Source organism: Pogona vitticeps, chromosome 1, assembly GCF_051106095.1.
Source record: "Pogona vitticeps strain Pit_001003342236 chromosome 1, PviZW2.1, whole genome shotgun sequence".
In the NCBI taxonomy this organism is placed as follows: Eukaryota; Metazoa; Chordata; class Lepidosauria; order Squamata; family Agamidae; genus Pogona; species Pogona vitticeps.
In genome coordinates this window covers 84,805,719-84,829,104 of record NC_135783.1, presented here as the reverse complement: position 1 = coordinate 84,829,104, position 23,386 = coordinate 84,805,719, and the positions used below count along the sequence as shown (strand labels likewise).

At 40.4% G+C, this 23,386-nt stretch overlaps 1 protein-coding gene across 3 annotated transcripts in view; it reads left to right on the top strand.

Annotated features, from left to right (window-relative positions):
- Nucleotides 1-22,986: 22,986 nt before the first annotated feature.
- L3MBTL3 (L3MBTL histone methyl-lysine binding protein 3) overlaps nucleotides 22,987-23,386 on the top strand; it is an 85,612-nt gene continuing 85,212 nt past the window's right edge. Inside the window, exon 1 of one of the 3 annotated variants that reach the window (XM_020790746.3) lies at nucleotides 22,987-23,146. The gene's annotated coding sequence lies outside the window, so the exon portion shown is untranslated. The remainder of the gene's footprint in view (nucleotides 23,147-23,386) is intronic. The other 2 variants (XM_078383371.1, XM_078383373.1) reach the window with 2 other exon arrangements.

The following is a 23,386-nucleotide window of genomic DNA, read 5'->3' as shown; positions in this document are numbered from 1 at the left end:
TGTGGGGATGTCTGGAAACTTGCAGTAGTGAAGTTGTTGCTGGCTCTGCCACTGACAAAGTGGAAGCACTGGGGTGTGATTGTGCCTGTTATATAGAGTGATGTTGGGGGTCTCTTTAAAAGCAACTTCCCATTTTATATTCACTCTTCCTCTCCATTTATAGGTAGCACGGCCAACATGATTTTTATTTCTTGCTGCCAAATGTTCTGTGTCTAACTCTAAATGTTGTCTGTCATTTAGTTTTTGGTCTTAACTTCCCAGACTTTAAATAAATATTTGTAAATATTTACTGGAGAAAAAAATGAAAGCCTGCTATTGCTATTAAGCTGATGTTACTGTCTTATATATTGTTGCCATTCTGAGAATAATATTCAATAGCAGATAATTTTTGAATAATAAACTACAAGAAATTATTTAATTTTTCAGTTTTCAAGAACTGTTTTCTGAACAAATGTACCTGTACTTATCTTATAGGGGGGGGTATTTTCCTTCTCCTTTTTGCTCTGCCTAAAAGAGACCTCATAAACTTTTCATCAGCCTAAGTCTTGTCTGGGATGTAATATGTGATGACATATGAGTCATTGTACTGTATCACCTAGTTTATTTGTTCATGCTCCTGACCTTCAAGTGTGCAAGCATTTTTTCTTCTTTTTTTCCTTTCAACTTTAGTCAGGCTTTGTTCACAGATGTTAGCTGCTGCCTGCAGTTCTGAACGCTTCCCATATTGACTGAAATCAATTGTCTTTCAAGTCTTTATTATTAATGATTATGGAACAAACTCACAGGAATGATAAGACAGGCAGAACAAATGCAGCTGTTTTCTGCTGTAATCCAAAAGCAGAGTATTTTGAAGGAACACTAGTGATTTTGATAGAATGACTTAAAGAATAAGTGACACAGAATTATATTATTTCTTTTAGTGGATTGAAATAAAAGAGACAGTAGTAGTATTATGGTGGCTTTTTGACAGCTTTTAAGTCATTTTTAAATGCTTTGGGATTTGTAAAGTCTGCCAGGCAAAGAAGACTTGCTTTTCTATATTACAATTCTATGAAGTATTCCCATAGGTTGTTCTTATTGTGACTAATGAGAAGGTTAAGCTGTAGCTGCAGGTGAGTGAAATGTGCATGGGTGTTCCTGTTAAGAGGAACCTGTTCCTGAAATGCTGAAACCTACTTGTATTTGATCCATCCCTGGAGGGCATGAAGGTAGTTACAATATAAAGAATGAATTTATCTTGTAGATAGGCTGTGTCTGCAGGGCTTCAATTTCGCCAAAACATTTTGGATCACCGGGGAGACACTGGATCTGAAAAAAGGAGAGGAAAATAGTGTGAGGAAATGTAAGAAATTTTGTTTTGCTGTAATTTGCTGTCTGTATACAAACTCGGTCAGTCCAGTATAATTTAGTGATAAACTATTCCAGTTTCCTACCACATAAAACCAATTGCATTAGATATGTTCCTGGTACCCACTCTATTTGGAGAGTTGTCAGAGCAAGCTCAGAGCTACTTCTCATGGTGTCAGGATCATGGGCTAGGTTAGCCTGAGACATTCAACTGGAAAGCACTGTGTGAATTGAGGGGGAAGGGATGCATTGACAGCAGCTGAAACCCGTCGTCTCCTCCTGATGAGATCTGCCTGTCTTATACGATCTTCCCAGGCCAGACAGTTGAGAGCATTGCACCCAAGACAGGCCTGGAAAGAAAGGACTAGAAACCGGGCCATCTTAGCAGTCGCTCCCCAACTCTGGAACGACCTCCCACCTGAAATCCGCCTGGCCCCTTCAGTGGGAATTTTCAAGTGATTGCTAAAATCATGTTGTTGTTTTTTCAACAGGCCTTCCCAGACCTCATAACATCCTAATACAGTGCTGGTCTTAACATTTATATTATCAATCCTGCCTTCTTGCTTTTATAGCATTTTAATTATTATTAGTTACATTTTATTACTGTGTTTGTGTTTATTTTGATTTTATAATTACTGTATTATGTTTAGTATTTTGAAGAAACATGTTAAACATGTTTGTTTAATATGTAAACCACCCAAAGTGGCCTTGGCAGCCAGATGGGTAGTATAGAAGTCAAATAAGTAAATAAAATAACATAAAATAATGTCCTGGAAATAAACAATTTCAAAAACTAGAAGATGACTGAGGAGAACATTAAGACATCAAGAATGCTGAAACATTTAAGCAAGGAATCTGGATTGATCCTGAGGAGCAGCATACAGATGGTTCTGTTCTATTGACAGAACAAAGCTTGAAGTATTATTTTTTATCTTACTATGTCCATCTGGAAGCCCCACCAACTTCTTAGTGACATTAATGAGTGGTGAATGTTAGATGTCATGAAAAAGGAAGAAATGGCCATTTCGTTTGTTCTTATATCAGTGCTGCCAGAGCTGGGGAGGGGGAAGATCTTTATGGGATTTGCTGCCTCATTTATGAGGTGAGCGGGGTGGGGGCCTTTATCCCGTATATGCATTTTGGTTATGCTGGAGTGGGTTGCTGCTCTGATACAGAGATGAAATTGTCTTGTGTGTGTCTTGCTAGGCACAAAAGCTGTGTCCATTATATTTACTTCTGTACTTTCCATAGAACACTAAATGGCCATAGTGAAGGAGGTATACTCTTCACATGTTTCTTTGCAAACTCATACTCTGGGGACATTTTGAACGCTGTGAGGCAGCAAGGAAAGTATTTAGGAAGTCCAACCATGAAAGATTCAGGAGCAAATATGTTTGCTCCAGAAGAAATCACATAAAATGAAAGTAGTACTTGGGAAATCTAGTTAGATCTGCGAGGTTAATCCTGTTGGCATGCTGTCATATGGAATACAAAGAAAGAATCCAAGTGAAACTGGTTCCCAGAATATGATTTTATACAATGATAACAGGCCAGCCTTAAACAATTTTCACTTGAATTCCAAACAGTTGCCACCAGAGGGCAAGCTCAGTGGAGAAGGCTTAATAATGCAAGTCAAACAACTGCAGAGGACTCCTCAGCATAGCCTGACAAAGGGTGTGATTACACCAGAACACTGAATTGGAGTGATTTGGCTTTGCTGTGATTTGATTCACAACCTGCATTACATTTGAAATCACAGTCAGTGCTCCTATGGAGGCTACAGATTGATAAGGGAGTCCACTACTCATAGTGAATCCAATGCAATTCACATTCCAGCCTACAGCTGACCCCCCCACACACATTTCCTTCCTTCCTTCCTTCCTTCCTTCCTTCCTTCCTTCCTTCCTTCCTTCCTTCCTTCCTCGGGGTGCTACCTCTACCAACTTTATTATGGGGTGTAAATGCGTTAAATAATAATGATGGCAACCCAGCAATAAGGTGCTAGGGTGATCTAGTGCTAATCTCACATATGTAAGAAAATTTTAAAAATAAAAAAAGGAGGTGGTTGGGGAAGATGAAAGAATATGGGGGGATGTTACCCCAGGCCTGAAAGTCATACCCCAACTGCCTATGTCATCAAAATACCATCTACATCATTGCCCCATGTCTTTAAAAGAACTTATCACAATTAACCCCATGGGAAAAAGCACATTCAAATCATTCTGGCTTGAAAATTGGTTTTAAGCAAAAATAACATTTACTGTTGCGAGCACTCCTCACATTTCCACAATGCTAGATGTCACAATAGCAACCTAGGCTATTTAATGCTGTAAGAGTCTTTAAAATGGTTTTTAATCTCACTTTTAAGAATCTTATAATATATTTTATAGTGTGTTGCTTTGAAAGCCCTGGTGATCAGGAAAGTTGATTAATGCATACTTTTGAGAAATAAATAAACAGAATAATGTTAATTCTTACCTTGCTTAAAAACTGATGCAAAATGTCTTTGTGGTCAAGCTATAGCTAGCCAGTGTGGGAAATGTGATTCTTATTATTGCAGTACTTGTAGGGATATATAAAAGCTTTGCGCTGAAGTACAGATGTAAGGAGGCTCCATTCCCATGGTTCTTTTATAACTCCTCTCCAGGATATTGAGTAGCAGTGTTGGAACTGACAACATTCTCTCGCCGCTGCCCCACAAGCATTTACATGTACACTTGCAGAGGCAGTTATCAATCAGACACTGCTGGGAATTCAGTTAAGGAAGAGAGAGAGAGGAAGAGAGAGACAGACAGACAGACAGACAGTCAGACCACATTTATCAGAAATATTCCCATCTGATGCTGCTTCCTTCGTCTGCTTACTTCCTCTCTCTCTCTCTCTCTCTCTCTCTCTCTCTCTCTCTCTCTCTCTCACACACACACACACACACACACACACACACACACACACACATATATCTCTAGGCACATATGCGCAGAGTAGGTACCTGGAATTCTAGCAGGAGGGGAACACAGGTAGGGCCCTCGTCCTCTTTCTCTGATAAAAAGGCAAGCATTAGTGGGCTGGTAGGGGGTAACCTGAGCTTGTGGGGGGGAACAGCATCCCGTTTCTTCTACTAACCTTTCCACTACTGCATAACAGATCCTCAACACCGCTTTAATGAACTCCAGTATCCCCTTTTCTCAATTCAGTTTTATGACTTGACTAGTCCATTGACCATAGCATTTAACCACTCTTTTGCTTATGAACCATGTGTGAAACCAGGAAGTTTGTCAAATCATTTTAAAAAGTTTATGGTTCAGGTTCATCGGTTTTGACCAACCCCAACCGCTCTGTACCAACGAACCAGTGATTATTAACAAATTCCCCAGTTCATTTTTAGTTCGTGCCCACCTCTACTTCATATTTGCCAACAGGATTCTGACAATTATATCTATACAGGTTGCATACTGCAGCCAAAAAAGGCCAGTGTGAGGTAGCTAAGTCAATGTGTGAGTACTTGAAATAGCCTATTATTTGAACATAGAGAATATACAGAAGAGTTTTACCCTTCCCTTCTTCTGGAGTCACCCTGGGACTGTGCAACTTGCCCAAGGTTACATAGGCTGGATCTACTCACAGGAGGCACCATGGGGAATTGAACTCCCAACCTCTAGCTCCACAGTCAGATATCTAACCCACCCTCCACTGCTGATAGGACAAAACAGGTTGAGCATACATGTATAGTGCAATTCAGTGGCTAAGTGCAGCTATGTACAAGACATTCCAAATAGTGGACTTCTGTTTTTGGACATGTCTAACCAATGTCCCCCATCCTCATCACTATAGTATAGCCTTTTGAGCAGACCACTCAAAGGCATATATGTTTAGGTTGATCCATAAATAAGTTAGGACTTTATTGGATACTGTAGTGTTTATTTTGCAGCCTGGTCTTTCTGTTGCTGTATTAGGCATGTCTTCTTCAGGGGCAGTCCCACACAGAACACATTTCAGTAATCTATACTTTGTTGTATTCTAGTGCTTGTTGAACATAGCGTATGTATCCAACAAACAAAACATTTACTACTGTATAATTCAACAATTTCAGTTCTTTAAATACATAGAGAGAAGGATAATTACTGTGACACAAGTTCCAACACTGTTATTTATAACTTTTTCACAAAACAGACCTCATTCAAGCCTATTTAAGAACATTAACGCTAGTCTATACACAGGCCTTATTATATTCAATTCAAAATTCTGACTCTTACACAGTCCTTACATACAAATAAAATCTCTCCAGGAATCATATCAGCTAATCAGCTCACAGTTCCATTCACAAATATTCTTCCACACCTCTCAACTATTTTAAATGTCACACCTGGCACACATCCATCCTACAACTATCAAACCCTAATCACTCACCATGCATACAGACAAGTCTGTACACAAAATATATTTACAGTGTAAAATTGCCAAAGAAGGTGTATGAGGGATTATTATGGGAAGGGAGATTGCCCTCTCTAGGTTCTACTGGAATCTGCAGTTCCATCAGCGGGAGTCTATCAATCAGTCCTGCCCCAAGGCAGATAAATCTGCAATGCGTTATAACATGTCATCAAGTTCCTTCCACCTTATAGTGACCCTAAGAGAGTTTTCAAGAGATGTGAAATATTAAAAGAGTATCCTTCAGTTAGTTTCTGCGACCAGGGGTGTAGGGTTGAATCCTGCTGTCTTGAGTCATAGTCCAACACTTTATCCACTATATCAAACTGGCTCACACTGAAGATAAATAACAATAAAATAAAAATAAATAACAATAAAAGCAACTTTAATATATTTACAAGTTTGCTCAACACCTGAAGACATGTCTAAATAAAAATGCCTTTGCACTGTACAGAAAATCACTAGATATAGAAGCTAATCCCACCACGGAGGTAGCCCTGCAAGGAGGGGTGCGCAGAGTGGCATTTTAAAAACTAACAAATGCATTGTGGCACTAACTTGACTTTTATGGATTAAATGATAACTTCATCATATACATCACTTGAAGTTGTCTCTGGCCCAGGAAAACGTATGCCACAATATATTTGTTAGCCTTGAAAATACCTTAAGGATCTTTATGACTCCTTATGTGGCATGAATCACAGGAGTACTGTTTTTCAACTGCCAAAAGCCCTCCAGGAATACACTAGAACAAGCCAGACTTTGTAGTGTTTGTATGAATAATGGACATTTACTTAGAGTTTAATCCTATCATCAGAAATAAATAACATTGTGTGTTCCATGGGATATACTTCCAGGAAACTACTGAAGCCTGAGCATATTTGGGAGTGGGGGGAAGCTCTTCAGAATGCTTAAGCACAGTTTGGATTCCAGTGAGGACTCATTGAAAACAAATTATTTAGATACAGTGTGTAGAGGTATTTATAAATGCTGCTGTAGCTACATGAGAAAAATAATGTTTAAAATTGTAATCAGCAAAATTCTGGATCAGTTTTTCTCCCTATCGATTTCCAAAGTGCATAGTTAATATGGTGCCTGCCTGGCAATTAGTAAAAAAAGACTATGGCATACAGTTTGCCCCATATCAGACTATGAAGAACCCCTTGAGGGATTAAAGCCATGTGAGGAGACCTGCTAGGGCATGGGTGGTGAACATTTGATACACCACATATTTTGGACTCCCACTCCCATCGCCCTTTACCATTGGCTGTGCTGGGTGAAGCTGGTGGGATTTCTAGGCCAAAACATGTGGAAGGCCCAATGCTCCCTATGGGGGCTGTCATCAGGGTTCAGCAACTGAGGCTTTGCCCCAAGCATCAAAATTTGGAGGGCACCCAAACCTAGAGGCGAATTGTTAATAAATGTTAAATAGATGGCAACACTTCCCAGTCCTTTTTCTTTTATTTCTGAACTATATTTCAGTTCCTTTGTGGTTGGGGGGGGGAGGCACCAGATTCTCCTCCTCCTTTTTCATTTTTTATGGTGGATCCACTCATCCCAGACACCAGTGTTGCTTGTTGCGGCTCTGATTCCCCACCTTAAAGGCTAAGCATCCGAACCACAGATGCAATCCAAAGCTTCAGGAACGGTCATCTCTCATGTTTCCTTTCCACGGAGAAAGACTCTCTGGAGCAACACCAGGATACGAGGTGGGTTTTCCTACACCTCTTAAAACAGTGGGTAGGAAAGCAAAGCAGAGACAGCCTCTCAGGCCATAGGCGTGATTCCCCCGCCCCAGGACTACCCACTAATTTTTTTTAAAAGCTCTTAAGAATTTCTTCACACCCTGAAAGAGGCACAAGGGCAATTTACCCATGTTCCCCTCCCTAAGCTATTTTATGTGTTCTTTTCAACATTGGTAGTCACTTCCTGTTTTGAAAAAGGCCTCTCTCAGGCGGCCACATCTGAGCAGCAGCCCCCGAAAAGCAAAAGTTCCTCCATGTGGCCACCAGAGGGCGGGAGGGGGCTTTTTCAGTGAGAAAGAAAAACTGAAGAAAAACAACATTTTAGTGGAGGGACAGAAATGTCCTTACAAGGTGGGGATGAGGTGGGGCTAGGCATCCCAGAGCTGCCCATCTCTGACTTGGAAAAGTAGCATTGTAATGATGCTACTTCTTTAGATATTTATATGGAGTTGCCATCTCTTTGTTTTAGTTTTCTTCCCAGTGGAAGAGAAACAAACCATTTTGGTTGGCATCTCAAAGTGACTTAAACTTGTAGGCTATTATGCAGGTATGAGGAGTTTGACTGGAAAGTTACCTGGCCCCAGGAGAGACAAACCAAGCTGCATGATTTCATAGTCCGGGAAAGCAGGTTTGGGCTGTCTATAGCTTCTGCTTTTGTCATGCAGACTGATGTACTTGAACATGAAAATCACATTCTAATATGGCTTCAGTCCAACAAAGCCCTCTCAAAAACATAAATAACCATACGAACATTACAACTATTGTTTCCCCAGTTCTAATTATATTTACTGCTTTTTCATTCCAATGGTCCACTAAAGAACTCAGGAAATTTCTGTTCTTCACATTTCCTTCTTACACCGATCCAGTGGGCAAAATCTTGTGGGCGCCAGCATAACCCAGATCTGTTTTTAGAGCTATGTGAAGGAATTACTAACATATTCTTATCATTTGCAAGTGTACTCTAATTATGGACACTGTGTTGCTTTGTTACATGTATTTTTGAAGTGCAATCTAATACATCTCTACTTCCATCAAAATGGAACTTACTTCCAAGTAAGTGGTATAGGACTTGCAACTTCAATGGATTCATTATCACTAGTTCTAGACATTGGCTGAAATCCTGCTGCTTTGTTATGCAAAAGGCATAACATTCATTCTTTACTTAGCTAGCATTTAAAGAGTCCCTGTTGGGATTCTTGAGCATGCAGCAAGCCAGCGAAAATCCCAGTGGTGACATGTTAATTGAACAGACTGGATGTTACACCTTTTGTATAACGGAGCAACAAAATTTCAGCCAATTGATTTAATTTATTAGATTTGCTTAGGCATGAACTCAAGATTTATTACTATATTTTAAATGTTACTCCCCTCCCCATTTATTTGAACAACATGAAATTGTAGACATTGCCAAGTGTAATATCAAGAGTCTTGGGTGAATGTGAAAAGAGAGATGTTAAGGCATATTTGCTCTGTGGTTTCTCCCTGGAAGTTATTTCCAACCTGCGGCTAATGCTCTTTGAAAACAAGTAAGAAGTCCCAGACTGGATCACAGCAAAAGTCCATTTAGTACCCCATTATGCCATCTTCTTGTCAACAGCGGTCAACCTCATATATCAAGCTCCCCCTCCCCTTGAAGTCATTTATTTGTATAAGTTCATTTGTACTGAAGGTTTCCAAAAAGGTGGAGTCTAACTACTAGTGATCCACTTCCCCAGACCTTGCAGGGAGCCCTTCATATGTGGGGTGGGGGTGGTTCAACTTCATATTATGCCTGTCCTTTTCCCTTTGACAACATGGCAGAAGATATTGGCACTTGAAAGCAAATGGTGTGTTGGCTAGAAAGGTGGTACAAAACCTTATATTGGAAGGATTCTAGGGTACGTGATATTGTGGGACTGGGAAGGTCATGACTTCCACCTTTGGAAAGAGAATGGCCTGCTAAAAGGAATCCCTGTAGCTATCTCTGGTCAGTGACTAGAAACAATAGAGTAAATTCTTTTTGCCTCTAGGAGAAGGGCTTGAGGAAGAGAGAGTAAACCTTCATGGACTGGATTAGGTGCCTCAGCAGACCAAACTAGATCGACAAATGTGGCAGGTGCGATCTGAGTTCAAACCTCTGTTCAGCCACGGAGCTTGCTGGGTTAACTTTGGGCAGCCACCCTCACACAGTGCAACCTACCCACAAGGGCTATTATGAAAATAAATGAAGAAAAGAAGAGAGGAATAAAAATAGTAATTTAAATACACAGTTCTTAACTGTGGCTGGATCTTTCAACTAATCCAAACTCCTTGGTATGGAACCAGTTACATTATCACTAACTATTGAAATGAATTCATGTTCATGATAAATTATTAACACTGAACAAAAGAGGCTTTACTGTTATGTACATATAAAGCATGATGTACATATTAATAAACTGTCTCTGAAATTGTGGGAAACTGCAGAATCAGCAGTTAAGTATGGATACTTTTCCAAGGAGTCTGAACAGTTTCACACATACTTTTTTTTTATTTATTGAATGTACACATTTCTGCAAATTGCTTCTGCTGCCAGCTGCCTGGAGGTATATACAATAAAAATATAATCAAAACATCTGAAAAAGGGGAAACATAAGGAACTCAAAGGTAAACACATACACACAAAATCTGTACAATAAAATTTGAGGAAGGTATTTAAAATGTAAGGCAAGGCAACAAAATATTATATAGAATTTAAAACAGTGCAGCAGAACATTCTTTAGTGCTCAGGATAAAGAAAGATGTGATTCCAGCATTGTTTGGAAGGCAGTTCTACAGCTGGTGGGCTGCAACCAAATAGGTCCTGTCTCAAGCATTTGCCATCTCGCCAGTGTAACATATTTTTTAACCTGCTGATTCCAATTTATGATGACCCTTCCCATGGTTTTCTAGTTGTAATGTACTCAGTGGTTGTTTACCATTTCCTGCCCTTTTGGCACCCAGGCAGCAGCTTCTGTAAATGGTGGAACACAAAGTAGGGCCTCTAATGATGGCTGTCAGTTATAGTGAGATTTATTTTAAAAAATGGAAGAGATTTGCCAGATAGCCTGACCTCAAAATATTTTGAGGTATGTGGTTCAAAAGCAGCACCATGAATTGAGCCTGGACACAAACTGCAAGCCCGGAAACGTCTCTTGAAAACCACCGTAATAAAATCCTTTTGAGGCATTTTACTGGCATTTTGTGTGTTCAGAAATCTGGTTTTGTTTGACTATAGATAAGACCTAAGAAATATGTTTAGTTGCAAATATATTAAACATTTATTATGTACTATCAAGTTAATTTTTGATTTATGGTGACTCCTGGTGCTACACCTTGCCTCAGTCTGCCCAGTAATAAGAGATGTTGTTGATGTAACAAGAACAACTCCTAGTATTCTTTTGTATTAAGCAGCTTCTACACTACATTTTCCTGCAACAACTATCCTTTGATTTTGATTTTTGTTTTTAGATAGTCCATGGGGTGTAAATGCTGGCCCACTGTCTTTTCTGAGTAATTTTTTCTCCCCTTCACTCCAGCCACACCTTTAAAGACTTGATGAGTCATTCATGTTCTGTAATTAAACTCAGTTGCAGCAGCACCAGACTAGAGTATGTGGAGTGAATACCTGATGGAAGGGGTGGGTGGGCACTTCAGATTTTTTGGACTGCATATCCCATAATCCCTATCTATTGGCAATGCTGTCTGGGATTGACAGGAGTGATATGCACCAAACAGCTGGAGGACCATAGCTACCCATCCACCGTATTAAGGCTGCAGTTACTTTTAATATTTCCGCTTTGCTGGTCCACAGCCCATTTTCTTGTTTCCTGCTGATCCCAGGCTGGAGGATTACTGGTGAATAGCTTCTGATTTGTCCTTTGAATAGTCTCCTGACATTGCCTCAGTGCCACTGGAAGTAATGGCAGCCTTAACTACTGATTGCTCTCTACTGCCCTTATACAGTATTTAAAGGGCAAAATTGTGGTGTTTCATTCTTCCAGTAAAAATGGGGGAAAGAAGGGGAGGGGGAAGAAAAATGAGAGGAAATCAGTAATTAATCCTCTCAAAGGAGAATTAAAACTGATGTGGGGCACTTTAGGCATGCTGTCGAAAGAGCAATTCAGGGGCTATTGGTAGCTAATTCCCTGGCTCTGATCAACAGAAAGAGATCAAATAGGTGGGTAGCTGCAAAGGGGAGGCTTTCCGTTGACATGAGGAAGGCTCTTTACTGAAGGGAACTTATTTGTGAGTATCATGGGAAAAGGATCTTAGTTGTGCTGGATGGTATTTCCAGATAAGAAAATGGCAGCGGAAAGGTTGTGTATGTGACACCTCCATTCTAATTCCACTTCAAGATAGCTGAGGACAAGCAGTAACTCGGGTGCTGTGAGGAACATCACAAATTGCACCCCCCCCATTGCTATCCTGGTATATTTAGGATTCTTGTATCCTAAACACTTTTTTTTCCTGGCATTGCAGTTGGTAGGACTGGGCTGTTTTTCAGATATTTTGTTATATATTGAAAGCAATCATTCTCCACCACACCTGGAGGCAAAGTTGATGATGTGTCCAAGTATGCAGGACAGGATGTGTGACATACACAGTTTTGTCCTCCAATACCTTGCTGCTATTCTCTTGCCCCACAATATCAATTGCCTCAGGCAGCTGCCCCATTCTACTTAATAGCGGACCTGGTCCTCTCCACCAGTCTTTCAGTCACTGGAATGCCAGATTCCTTAGGCTAGTTATCCTTCAAAACCAAGGGTTAGATGCTTGTTAAAACTCCAATTGTCTCTATTCCTGACACCCACAGTCTGCTGTCAAAACTACCCTTTCATCTATTTTTACAAGATCTACTACTCAAATCTTAAAAGTTGCCAATTTTATGTCTAGCGCAATTGGGAAAAGACATTCTGTAGGTGTACACTGAGCCTCTTTCTTTGTACTGCTATAATGGCAAACGATGATGTGCATAGAATGCTCTTATACTTATTAAGCACATAATGGCAAAATTAAATAAAACATCAAAATAATGTTAAGCATAGATGTATATAAGAAGCATCATCAACATTATTGGCATTATGTTTTTATACATAATGTTAAAAAAATTAAAGAGCACAGTAAAATTGTATGTAATTTACTTTGACTCTTTGTCAGTGATTTACCTAATTATCCATGTTTTACTATAATGTTATTAGTTTGCAGTTGATGAAATGTTTGCAGTCAGGGAAAAACTAAGAGATGAAACATGTCCCAAAGGATAAGAATAAATTTTAATTACCACAATGCCGTTGTTTCCTTCTGAAAGATCTATTCATTAAGGATTTGTAATGTAAGGTGTTTCTTTTAAATTTCACAATGCACTTGAAACTGTGCATTTACATCCTCTTGTTCTATTTCGAGTTTCTTGTCTTTTTTGCCAGCCTTCATGACTCCCACATTATCAAATATTAGTCATTCATTATACCCAAAGCAGAGTCTGTATCTCACTGTAACTGATTTTTAAAAAATCTGAGTTATGATATTTAAAAACTCTCAAGCACAATCTTTATTTAAGCAGTTTGTGTAGGTTGGTTGGATTAGAACTCAGTCACAGGAAAGCATGGTAAGTGAGAAAAATGAAAGCAATCTCCCCACTTTTTCTACCACCCAGGCCAGAGATGATCACCTTCTGTGGGTGGGTGGGTGTGGATGGCTTTGGCGGATTTCAGCCTGGCTGTCACAGACTAAAGCAGCTAGTAATGACATTGACTGGGAATGTATGGAAGTATTTTAGCCGAGCAGTTTTGTAATTGGAGTTCCTCATGAACTTACTGATGAGCAGATCTGTAGTGATGGACGTGCTTCTCTGATAGCATACTATTACTGTTCACTTCCACTACAGTTCTTTTAACCCCTTCCCCATGTCTCTCCATACTTAAAATGTCTACCTTCACTCTAAGCGTGGACCTGCAAACTATCTTTGTAAAGGTCTTTCCACAAAGCCGCATTTTTTATTTGATGCAGGGATAGGTGACTTCGGCAGATTCAGGACCGGTTTGCTGCTCCAGAACTTTCTGGGGGCAGAACAGATAACCAGAAATGGCTCCCCAAAAGAGGAAAGAAAAAAACAAACATGTAATCCAGAAGTGGAGCTTTGTACTTTTTCTCAGGTATTAATCAGTGTATGGGAAGGCCTCCGACTTATTTTAAAAGTCTGTCATATGTCACAGTACAATTTGTGTTGGGAAAACAGGGTTGGGAGGAGGACCAGAAAGAGCCTAGGTGTTACCTGGCACACTTTGCCCATGCCAGGTGTAATGGATGTCATTTCATAGGGTATCAATAAGGAAGAATTGTTGGAAAAAGGCCAGGGAAATGGTTACAGTTCAGGCTGTCACCCCCAGATTTTCCTTAGTACTGTACTCTTTTGCCCACTAACCTCACCTTACAATTTTGTAGGCTGGCTAGGTGGAAAACCTAACTTTTAAAAATCTGTCCAGGAGAATCAGAGGGTAGGATGAATGAATGTAGCACCTGTCTCCTGCCCACTGGTTCTTCCAGCAACACACAGCCCTTGCGTTAGCATAGAAGACACTGCTGGGTCAGCTAGTAAAGTTTTTACAGTGGTGTCAACAGTTTGAAAAACATCTTGACCATCCTGAAAGTTAATTTTAGTGCCCTGAAGTGAACAAGTTTGGCAAGTTCCAGCATGTTCTCCTCCTCCACCAATTTCATGTTAGGTTCAAAATTCTTCTAAAGTATGTTGTTTTTTCTTATAAACAAGGAACATTTATTCTTAAAAAGGGAAGATTTGAAAGAAGGAACTTTATGCATATAGACTTACTGTGTGATTTTTAGAACTCACTGCAGTTGGGATTCCACATAGTTCTTGGGACCTTTTTTTTTTAAAGATAGGCTCCTCACTTCTGATTATTAAGATGGAAGTTGACTGGGATGCAGTGCTGGGGAGGAAGGACTGGAACCAGCAATGGAGGCCTTAATTTTACTCTCACACAATTCAGGGTTTGTGTGTGTGTGTGTGTGTGGTAGATCCTGGTAGTCCCGAGAAGCAAACTTTCCCAGCTCTTCTTTTTCTGCCAGCAGATAAAGACTTTTTATTCAAGCATACTATGAGCCGCTCACTGGCTGCTGAGGACAAAGCTTGTTGCCAGTTAATGATACGTTTTTAATGTTGCGCCTGTTTCGAAACTGTGCTTTTACTCTAATTTTCTTTTAATAGCTGATCTTTTATGTTTCAGCTGTATTTTTAATTGCATTGTGAGCTGCTAACAACTTCGCACTCTGATGTCATTTACAGAGCTGTTACAAGGATAAATGGGACAATCCTATGAAAGGTCCCCAATCAATTGAGAGAAAAACAACAACTAAATGTGAAAAATGAATAAAGACAGGCTTTTGCTTCAGTAATCGGGAAAATAATAGTTTGGGTGGAATAACATGACTAACATCATTCCATGTCATCAGGGTTTCATGCATCATTTGGTGCCTACCAGTCAAATAAGCTGACAAATGAATTGGGTCTTAAGAACTACAGTCAGAATGCAAAGATGGCCGCCTCACAGTGATGGCATAATACTTCACAACATATTTTTAATTGCTTGGAACAGTAATACAAATATGAATACTAATAATGGTAATAATCTGGCATATTTATCATACTTCAGTGATGTAAAAGTGTCTTCAGTTATTTGTTTGTTTGCTTGTTTATGGTAAATCTGGTAGCTGAGGTAAAGTAGTTTGGTTTCAGGACAATGTGCCCTTTCCCGGTAAAAATTCAGTGGCTTGGAAAATGCCATGGCTCTTTGATCTGCCCCCTTTATGGATATAATCAGGCCCTTCTCCCTTCCCAAATGTTCATTTCAAGTTCTGCCATGAGGAGATGCATGGAGGCTTGGAGAAAGGAAAATAGCTCAGGTGGCTCTTGGAAGACTTTTTCCAAGCACTGTTTCACTCCTTTCATGAGACATGCATCCATGGAATTCTCCTGATCACTTCGATATTAGGAAGGTGAGGGGTGCACAGAGAGAGGGACCCCACTTGTCTTGATTGGCAAGTCATGGGGAAAATCTCCCTGTTCCAAAGGGTGGAACTTTAAGAAAGGGCCTTTTCTAGGACCTTCTGCTGGCCAGATAAAGAATTTCCACACACAAGAATAGGCGCAGTAGGGTGTTGAATGTTCCCATATCCTGGTTTACAGCAACCTTGTAAAGCAGGGACAGAAAAGGATCTTGCTGTTATCTCCAGTTATGCTGTTAAGCAGGGAATCAGAGTGGAATTAAGAGTAAACTATTCTTCAGTTAGCATTTGGGATGACAAGAGGGATAGTAGCAAATGAAGTTACAGAAGATCAGAGTGAGGAACCTCCTGATTCATTGCTCAGACTCAAATGCTTTCTGTCAGGCGTTGGTATTATGCTGCCTATGGGCTATATGTGGCTCTTCCAGCCAATTTTTACAGTCCCCTTAAGCTTCCCCTAAAAATTACTTTAAAATAAACACAGCAAAAGAAAATAAAACCATAGAAAAGGAATCACTCCCGATTTATTCCTGAAAGTAGCTTATCTGCAGCAAATTTAGACTTAATCCACTGTCTTTACTTATTTAACATTTATCTATCGTTATCAGCAGTAATGTTTATGTTAAACTGAAGAGGGTTTTTTGTTGTTGTTGTTTTACATTAACTGCCCTGATTGATTAAGGAAATCTTCAATCAGATGGAGTATGTCTTGGTTTCCAACCACAAATGAACTCAGAAGGACTCCTAAATCAATCAGGACAATTAAGGGTTTTTTTAAACCAATTCTACATGGATATTGCTGCTGAAAAAAATTAAGCCACTAAGCTATTGTAAACTTGTTGGGCTGAGTACAGTATTAAAAAGCAATGCATAAATCAGAAAAGCAGCTCAGATCTGAACTGCCATTTTCCAGCAGGATATCAGTTGTGGGGTTCTTTGCTGGTTTTTGGAGGAGCTCTGTTTCCACTTTTGTGGTTATGGGTGGAATTTAGCCCTTGGCCTGGCTGAGATCACCCACCCCTGCATTATGTAATCCTACCTGCTTCTGTATCCCAAGTTTTTTAATCTTGCCAACAGGCTGCATCCCAGTAATTTTGTTAGCAACACCATCATCTCATTTATCTGAGATGACTTCACATGACCATTAACTTCAGACCATTGATTAATAGTAACAATAACCACTTCAGCAGTGGTGGGAAGTTCATGCAATAAAAACACAAAGCCACACAAATGTGCATATAAGTCTGGTAACACAGCTAGTGGGAATCATTCTCATAATCAAAAGGCAGTGACAGTGTGATCTGGTGTCTAAGATGAAATCAAGTTTCTTCAACCCAGCCCAAGTTGCCATTTTGTGATTATTATTTAGGTCTATGACTATATAATAGAGGACTGGTGTCCTATTTTCTTAGTTTCACTCCTGCACCTTTAAAATAGAAACAACAGAATTTGTTCACTGCGTGTTTATGAGAAGAAAACACAGGTGACCTTTTTCAGTGGATCTAATTTCTGTTAAACAGGCATATCTAACACATGTTTGTGAAGACAATGGTTTTTAACCACTGTCCCTCCCCTGTGACTTTCAGACTTCAACTCCCAGAAGTCCTAATTAGCATTGATAAGGGCAAGGGATTGTGGGAATTGCAGTCTTCAGGCATGCTATAGGAGTTACAGTGTGACACAATACCTTAAAACAATTACTTCTGCTATTATGTGCTGATTTATGCCAGTACTTTTTCTGAGCTGAAAGATATTAAGAAACTATGTTCAGTAACTTTTCTTTTGTTTCACATAGGAATGATTCAATGTATATGTGAACCAAGGGGAGAGGTTGTGGTCATCCAAATGTTTTGGAACTTCAACTCGCATAATCTGTCATAATTGGCTATGCTAATAAGAATATATGAGGGCCTATAGGCCAAAACCTCTGGAGGGCCACAATTGTCCACCTTAAACTGGAGTATAATATATTGTCTGGTAAACTTTTTTAAAAAACACATTTCACAGATTTCATAATAAGAGTTCCTGTTAGTGTGTCCTGACAGATGTTCTGAACTTGATTTTCCAGAATCTCTGACCATTGGCCATGTTGTCTGGGGATTCTGGAAACCCCATCTGGAAGGCTGGAGGCTGAGAGCTATGGGGTTAGTGAGTATTTGTAATTGTAACGCATCCGTTTTGTGAAGTTGCATCCACTTGAAAGGTCACCTAGTGACTTCAATTAGTGTGTGGTGGTGCACATGCAAACAACAACTTATTGCATGAAATTATTTGTGCATAATTACACAGCAAATTTTGGCTAAGGAAGTAAGCACTTGGAGAACAAGTTTCGTTTTATCATACATAGAAGAAGTGGAATCTTGGTGATAGCTTTAAAGCAGGTTGTTTTTAGGGAGTATTTACAAGGGATGCTAATAATGCCACTTAATCCTTCTGTGGATTTTGTTAATAAGAGTTAAAACGCAGGCAAGAGATGTTCTGAAAAGGAATGTACCCTCTAGCTAACTGAGTTTGATTGTTACATAACAGATGATGAAGAATAAATGTTTTACGTATGATATTAAAATGCTCTTTTATTTATGAAGTACTGTATGTAAAAGTTCTCAACAGCTGCCTGTAGGACAAGAGTGCCCTCTCTAGGTGGCTCACAAAACCATCAATTGAGAATTCCACCAGAACTTCAGTAACTTTCACCCTATATTAACCCACGGAAAGACTTGTTTACTGTATATGATAGGAATACTTCTGGACACCATTGTGCAACCACATGTGAACACCTAAGCACCACATTATAGCAAAATTCCACTGCTGTTTGTACATTGTTACATGCCTCCAACTTCCACTTGGGACACACTAGAAATACTATTGTCTACCGCAGCAGCTCCCAGCCTTGGATAACCGAGGTGTTCCTGGACTGCAATTCCCAGAAGGCTTCACCACCAGCAGTGCTGCCTGGGGTTCCTGAGAATTGTAGTCTAAGAACATCTGGTTACCCAAGGTTGGCAATCAGTGGTCTACAGCCAAGCCCTCCAAAATTCATCTGTTCAGACTCATAAGACAGAGACTAAAAACTCATGGATTAACAGCATGCTTTTAAAAAATAAAAATAAAAAACACAGTACCACCCAATGGGATGAAAAGACAAATTTACAGAGCAAGGTGATCACCCAGAAACAGCATACTTAACAGAACTCCATTTGTAGTAACTCCTTTTGTAGCTCCCATTTGGAATATTGTATCAGAAATGACCTACAGCTTATTCTTAACATTAATACTTCCCCCTCTCAGGCTTTGGACAGCAAACCTCTCTGCAGATACAAAAAGTAAACAACTATTGACACATAAGAGGGCCCACAACAACAATACTGAGACCCTGGTACAAACCTAGATGTCAACTATGTCCTCACCTTTCCTCTGGAAATCTCATAATAGGCTTCAACAATGTCACTTACAACACTGGTTCTTAACCTTGGGTTACTCAGGAGTTATGGACTGCAACTCCCAGAAGCCTTCACCACCAACTGTGCTGGCTGGGGTTTCTGGGAGTTGCAGTTCAAAAACATCCGAGTAACAAAGGTTAAGAACCACTGACTTACAACACTGGGGTTTTACCTGAGGTGATCTTTCCATTCATTTGCCAGCACATCACCTCTAAATTCTACATAAGACAAATGCGGCATTCACTACACAAGAGGATAGCCCGAAGGGAGAAGACACGAAACCGGGCCTTCTCGGCGGTGGCTCCTCACCTTTGGAACAATCTCCCTCCTGAGATCCGCGCGGCCCCTTCCCTGGGCACATTTAAAACTCAGCTAAAAACATGGCTTTATGTTAAGGCCTTCCCTCCTGCCAGCATTTAATTTAATTTAAGTTATTTTTCTCTTTATTTGTTATTTATGATTTATGTTATCTTTGTTAATCGATATTTTTATTTTATGTTCCTATAATTGTATTAATATTGTTGTTAGCCGCTCAGAGTGGTACAGATGTATCAGATGAGCGGGATATAAATCAAATAAATAAATAAATAAATAAATAAATAAATAAATGGACATAAATCTAATCTTAGAAATGATAATGCACAAAAGCCAGTTTCAAAACACTTCATCCCCCTAAAACACTCTACTACTAATCTAAATCTAATGTAGAAAAAATAAATTACAAAGCAAGATTAGAAAGAAAGACAACTGAGGTAAGCTAAATGCACAAATTCTTGAGAGTGTCTAAAGGCTTAAATATAGACCAAAGTCCCTGAGTCTATATCTATATAAGAACATACAAAGAGCCCTTCTGGATCAGGCCAAGGGCCCATCTAGTCCAGCTTCCTGTATCTCACAGTGGCCCCACCAGATACCTCTGGGAGCACACAAGACAAATTAGATACCTGTCTCCTGATACCCTTTCCCTGCATCTCGCATTTTGAAGTACTGTACCTTCCTTTGAAGCCTGGAGATTATATGTCCCCATCATGGCTTGCAATCTGCAATGGACTTTTCCTCCAGGAATGTCCAATCCCCCTTTAAAGGCTTCTAGGCCAGATGCCATCACCACATCCTGGTAAATATATTTTCTTTCGTCTGTTCTCACTCTCCCAACACTCAATTGGAATGGATGTCCCCTGGTTCTCGTATTGCGTGAGAGGGAAAAGAGCTTCCTTCTATCCACTTTATCCATCCCCACACATAATATGTGTAATCCCTCTGCCCAGTTGGTTTGGTTTGGGCTGGTAACTTTGGAGGACTTGTCCAGGGCACTGGTTCACTGTAGATCAACTACTTCCCTACTTGCCACTTGCCACTCTTGGCTAATAAAAGCTGCCAAGGATGTCACTGCTGAGTGGGCTGTTAACAGTTAACATTGTTAATGCCTCACTGAGGGAGAGTTTGAAAGAAACTATTATCTAGTCCACTGGTTCTCAACCTTGGCTTACACAGGAGTTGTGGACTGCAACTCCCAGAAGCCTTCACCACCAGCTGTGCTGGCTGGGGTTTCTGGGAGTTGCAGTTCAAAAACATCCGAGTAACAAAGGTTGGGAACCTAGGATCTAATCCATTCTGAAGTGATTGAATTTGGTGAGAGACAACCTTAGCCAATATACCTTTAATGGGCAAGGTGAGAATGCAACTTGGGGATGAGTTGTTGGCCCCTTGGGTCCTCAGTTGTGGGCTCAGTCAGGGGTCACCAATCTCCTCAAGAAGCATTGAAGTGCATCTCTTTCAATAGGCCTTCAATGGCAGCCTCTCTTGAATTCTAGTGGTTATGGTATGCTGTGCCATCTGGGCTTAATACCAGTTTTCTGCTTGTTGTGGGTTTTTGTGTTGGTTTGTGCTATAGTGTTTTTATATGTACACAACCCAGAAGAGTGCTGTGCACTAATGGGTGGTGGTGGTGGTGGTGGTGTCGGCATTGGTGTCTGTGTGTATTTTATATACTGATATAAATAAATAGTCACAGTTACTGATTTGTCCCTTAGATATAGGTCCAGGGTGGGATGGGGAGAACATAAGGTGCTTCCAGCTCATCAAATTCGAAGACTAGCCCATAGTTCCTGATACATGAGCAATCATCTTGGTAATGGTCAAGATATCAATGTACTCAACACTTTCAGAGTTCATTGATCATGTTAATACTACTACTGTGAATTTAAAATATCATTTTCCATATCTATATCTATTTTCATTGTTCCCCTCCCCACAATGTGTACTACATTTAACTCGTGGCTCAATACTGTATTTTACTTCATGTTTCTCAGGAAGTAGATTTTAATTTAATTTAACTTGTATACTGCCCCATAATGCATAGCACTCACTGGGCAGTCTACCACAGTAAATTCAATCAAATAGAACCCAAAACAAAATAACCATACACTTGAAATCAACAAATAATTTGTCCCGTGCCACAAGCAGACCCAACTCTAAATAAAATAAACATTTAAAACAACTTAAAATCTGAGGGCAAGATTAGTAAAAGCATTAAACGTTCTGTTTTCAGCCACTTTTTAAAGACTCCAGGAGAAGGAGCCAGTTGAACCTTTGCTGGAGGTTTATTCCAAAGAGATGGGGCCACCACTGAGAAAGCACAATTTCTAGTGCTTACTCCTTTAGCCTCCTTTGGTGTCGCAATTCTTAATTTCACGGACTGTGAAGAGCAGGTGGAAGAGGTAGCTGTTTTGTAGGAAAACGTTTCGACAAGTATAGAGGCTTTATAGGTAAGAACCAGCACCTTGGATTGCGCATGGAAACTAACAGGGAGCCAAAGAAGGTGTGCCAGAACTGAATTTTGATCTGGAAAAACTCACACTGAAATAAATCTGTTCATCCTTAAGGTGTCACAATACTTCCATAGTGATTATTTACTTGATTTTTGTTATATATACTTAAAACCTCAGTAATTCAATATTACAAACTAATTAATGACTTATGTTTTTAAGAATAAAACTAAGTACAGTATTAAAATAAATTATACATGAAACAATGTCCTGTAAGTGGATCCATGTTACCTGCAGGAAAAGGCTGCTGACAGGAAATGTATACTTTGAGCTTTGCTGAAGAACTGCAAAAGAGGCCTAGCATGTCTCTGCTAGTAGTGAATTCCACACAGATGGTGCCACCACCCCAAAAACCATGCCCCTTGTGTCCATCAGTTTCAAAGGTGAGCTCAAAAGGAAGCTTCCAGCTGGTCACTTCAGAATATGTGTGTGTCTCCCCCCCCCCCAATATGTTGTTGTGCAGAAACTGAATCTCTATTTATTCCTCAGCCCTGGGGAAGCTGTCTAGGGATAATGGCAGTGGCCCTCAATTTCTGGAGATTCACAAGTTTTCCACCCCTGATTTATAGTTTTACCAGCATTTTAAAGTTGCCACAGAAAAGCTGGGGCAAGTAATGCAACTGATATACCACATGATCTGATTGCCACAAGCCCTTGGGCAGGGGGATTCTGCACCCTTTGGAGCTCCCCAACAATCTTTCAAGGTAGTCCTTCCCAGATGATTCCTGGCCTCAAACACATCCCACCCCCCAAAAAACTGTTTACATGCCTGTAACTGACAGACTAAGCTCTGCTCCTTGACTTCGTGAAAAGGATCGTCCTGATTCTGATTGGAACGTATCTGCAAACAACCATAAGGAGAAAGCTAATACTCATAATAATAACAATACAAGAAGGCGGGGGGGGGCCTAAAGAGAGGGAAAGACTTCTAGACCGGTTCTTGTTTCCTTTTATTATTCTTCCAACGTTGCCTGAATGTTAGCGGTGATATTGATGCACCTTCAAGATGCTGCTCTTGGAGGATCAGACACGCACCCTCCCGCCCCCTCCTCCCGGCGGTTGGGGTTGGGGGGGTGAGAGGGAGCAAGATAGTACCCGCGATGACTGCTGCTACTTCTGTTGCGGCCGTTCCCACAGGCTAAAGCACAGCACAGCGAAAGGAAGAAGAGCCGCGGCGGCGGCTGCGGCGGCGGCAGCAGCAGCAGCAGTTTCCCCTTCTTTCCCCAGCCCTGACTCTACGGGCGCATGCTCACTTGCGCCCGCAGCCCTGGACCATATTTGTCAGGACTACTCGAGAGACGGAGAAAAAAATATATAAAGAGAGAGAGGATTTAGGGGGGTAAGGAAGCGGATGGTTCCGATCGCTAATCAATGAACGGCAATGCACAATGCCTCGGATGGGTTTCCCTTCGCCGAGGATGAAAGTTATAAAGAGAAAGATGAAGGGAAGCAGGCGCACCTCTAGCGTTCTTAGGAAAGGGGAGGTGGGGGGGGGTTTAAGCAGGAAAAGCGGGGAGGGGGGAGTTCGTGATGGTGGTGGGACCTAATAGGGGGAAAGTGTCCAGAGGACTCCGAAGTG